Genomic DNA, 3763 nt, shown 5'->3' on the forward strand with positions numbered 1-3763 from the left:
GTGGTGGTAGCATCATACTCTGAAGCTATTTTGGAATAATGAAGAAGAAGGACTACTTCCAACTTTGTCAACTTCACCTCAATTAGAGATAAATTTATCTGAATTTCAGGACTGGGACCACATCTCCATACACCTCCCTTCTGGTTCTCTGCTAAATATGGCCCCCAGACACTACAAGCTGCATTTTGTGTGCCTGACCCTCCCTTCCTTTTTCAATTTATATACTTGTCATTAGTACATGGGGATCTGCCTGGCTCAGGAGCCACCACCAGTTCCCTCTGAGGCAAAACAGTTCCCCAAACTGCAGCCTCAATTCATGCTCAAGCCATCTTCCATTATCTATTAGAAATGCTGTCAAAACTAAAATGAGGATGTGGTCACAGATAGTGAAATCAACAGCTAGACACAACTGGGTATTCCAACAGGACAATTACCCAAACACACATAAAAACTGGTTTTGAAATGAATAATGCAAGCTAACATTAAGCTTCTAGAGCGGTCTTCCTTCAATCCTTTTGAAAATTTGTGGACTATGCTTAAAAGCTGGATCCGTGACAGGAAACCAACCAATTTAAATTAACTCCACTATTTCAGCCGAGAAGAGTGGTCAAATATCGAGCCAAAATTATGCAGCATTGTTGAAGCTTGTTGATGGCAACCAAACGCATCTGGTCAAGCTGCAACTGGCAAATGGTTAACCAGATATTAGTGGGGGTGTTTTGTTTGAGCGTGGCATTTCTCCCTCCTCCCACTCAGGGTTTTAAAGCCAGGTGGGTAAAAATAATTAAGCCTAATCAAGCTAAGCTGTTTCCAATTTGTGCTGATTAGAGTACGAGTTTCACTCCCTGTGCGCCCTTTTGCTTTCATCACCAGTGGCCTTATAAAAGAGATTCTGCAAGTCTCACTGGGTGATTTCTCTTCATGACTTTTTTTTTTTTTTTCCTTCAAGGAACTTGACACAGCAAACATGAAAGTGACTGTTCATGTAACGCGTAGGATCCCTCCACGCACCAAAAAGAGGATTCATGCTTACTCCACTCTCATCTACAGAGCTCATAAAGAGGTTAGAACGCACACTATAATTGTTTGTGCTCTTTAATCTTTAATGACTTTAACATTAAAACTACATCTCCATCTGGCCTGTACATGTTCCTATGTGATGAGGGACTGGTTTCACATGCACTTCTTTCTTGGTGTTCTTCTGCAGGTTAGTCCTGTTGGACTGAGAAGTCCTGAGTTTCTGACCAGGAGGCATGGTGTCCCCAGACTGGTCCTGCTCAGGCTTGTAGGCTCGGAGGCTTCTCGGCTGTCCAAGTCAAACAGGTTGAAAGTCATCACTCGGAGAGAGCTCAGTGCTGCTGTTGCACACATACAACGGAGGATTCATGCAAGAGCCGCTGCCTGAAGATATAGACTTTAAAACAAAATTTTATTTTTATTATTAAAGGGTTTATTTTTTTAATCTCTGCCTCTTTATTAAAGTAAAGCTGTTAGGTATTTAACCCTAACAGCTGGTGGATGGAAGACTAGGACAGACAGAAAGTGTGTACGCTCAGATTTATGGAGGGACAACTTCCTATTAATTGTAATGGTCCTGTTATTCCACAAGGTGGAGCCATGGGGCGTGAGGTCATGGGCAAAAACCATCTTCCAATAAGATAAGACTTGCTTATGATATTCTGACAGTTTGACAAGCAACTTCCAAATATCAAAATCACATTTCAGGAGAAAATCCAACCCTCCCACCTTTTTGAAAACATTTTTGGGGATATGGAACGATATGGAGTCAGGTTTTGAGAGGAAGGCTTTTATCCAGTTTATTTTACAGTTTTTTTTCTGAATGCTTAAACCCTAACTGTGATTCTTATAGCACAATTTCTAAAACTATTAATACAAAACCACTCACTGAGTTTGCAAAACTAAAAGCACAAACACTGCTTTGCACTCAGTTTGCCATTTTGTAACACACACTCTGCAAAACTGTAGGCACAATTCACTGCACAACACTCTTTTTGCAGAACTTTAAACACAACTCACTGCTTACACTCAATTACCACATTCCCAACACACTCCTAGCAAAATTATACACATGTATGGCTATCATTAACACTATTTTGCCAACTGTCTGGCACACTTTCACATGTGAAAACTGTCTTAGATAATTAGTCCACTTTGCAATCAGCCTAAGCACTATAAACAGGCCACAGGTAAGCTGTCTATGTGGAGTACAATGGAAGGAGCAGCAAGAGTGAGAATCAGAGGAGGCCGAGGGAGAGGACGTGGAGGTGAAGAAGTTGGAGGAAGAGGACGTGGAGGAGCAAGAAGAGGACGAGGAGGGGAAAGAGGAAGGGTAAGAAGAGTAAGAAACAGAATAACTGATGACATCAGAGCTACAATAGTGGACCATGTCATCAACCATGGGATGACCCTGAGGGAAGCTGGCCAACGGGTTCAGCCTAAACTGAGCAGCTACAAGCAGGCATCATTAGGACATTTCCAAATGAGAATCGGTAAGTACTTTGTAGCACTGCCATACTCTAATGAGAAACACAACACTACCATACATGCAAAAATACTGAAATTGTTACTTCACAGAATTGCTAGACGTCCAGCTGTTGGGGGCAGAGGCAGAATGTTCACTCCAGAGCAAGAGACCCATATAGTGAACATGGTGATTGCCAATAATGCAATAAGACTGCGTGAAATACAGCAGCAGCGCACAATTGATAATGACACCATCTTTCAAAATGTACACAGTGCAAGCATTTCTGCACTAAGTCGTACTGCTGCGCGCCACAGAATAAGAATGAAGCAAATTTACAGAGTTCCTTTCGAGAGAAACACAGAACGTGTAAAGCAACTGCGATATGACTATGTGCAGGTAAGCCAGTGTCATTGGTTCTGAATTTGGAAGTGCATACTGTAGTGCTGTGCATGGGCCTGATGTGTTGCATTTGTTTTGTCTTGTCCAGAGAGTGATGGAACTAGAAGCAGATGCAATGGGACATGAGCTACTTTTTGTGGATGAGGCCAGTTTTAACCTCAGATAAGATAAGATAAGATAAGATAACCTTTATTAGTCCCACACGTGGGAAATTTGTTTTGTCACAGCAGGAAGTGGACAGTGCAAAAGTTATGAAGCAAAAATTAGAATAAAATAAAATAAGAATAAATACAGTACACAACTGTACAGAATAGAATAAAATAAAATACAATATACAGTAGAATAAAATAGAATAAAATATACAATAAGATAAAAATAGAATACAAATGTTATATACAACTGAGTAAAAATACAACGATGCCAGAAAAGATTATTGCACATTAGTGTTATTGCACATGTGTGGATGTGTGTGTTTGATCAGTTAAAGTCTTTGTTGTGGAGTCTGACAGCAGTGGGGAGGAAAGACCTGCGAAATCTCTCCGTCCCACACTGTGGGTGCCGCAGTCTCCCACTGAAGGAGCTGCTCAGTGCTGTCACAGTCTCATGCATGGGGTGGGAGATGTTGTCCAACAGGGATGACAGCTTAGCCACCATTCTCCTGTCACTCACCACCTCCACTGGGTCCAGAGGGCATCCTAGAACAGAGCTGGCCCTGCGGATCAGCCTGTTCAGTCTCTTCCTGTCCCCAGCAGAGATGCTGCCGCCCAGCAGACCACACCATAAAAGATGGCTGAGGCCACCACAGAGTCATAGAAGGTCTTCAGGAGTGGGCCCTCTACTCCAAACGACCTGAGTCTCCGCAGCAGGTACAGTCTGCTC

At 42.3% G+C, this 3763-nt stretch overlaps 1 long non-coding RNA gene across 1 annotated transcript; it reads left to right on the forward strand.

Moving 5' to 3' along the window:
- The first annotated feature begins 892 nt into the window (after window positions 1–892).
- LOC120438264 lies at window positions 893–1462 on the forward strand. The gene is made up of 2 exons (XR_005611750.1): window positions 893–1063; window positions 1208–1462. It is a non-coding gene; the product is annotated as an uncharacterized LOC120438264 (long non-coding RNA).
- Window positions 1463–3763: the final 2301 nt, after the last annotated feature.

Source organism: Oreochromis aureus, linkage group 1 (assembly GCF_013358895.1).
Source record: "Oreochromis aureus strain Israel breed Guangdong linkage group 1, ZZ_aureus, whole genome shotgun sequence".
Taxonomy (NCBI): domain Eukaryota; kingdom Metazoa; phylum Chordata; class Actinopteri; order Cichliformes; family Cichlidae; genus Oreochromis; species Oreochromis aureus.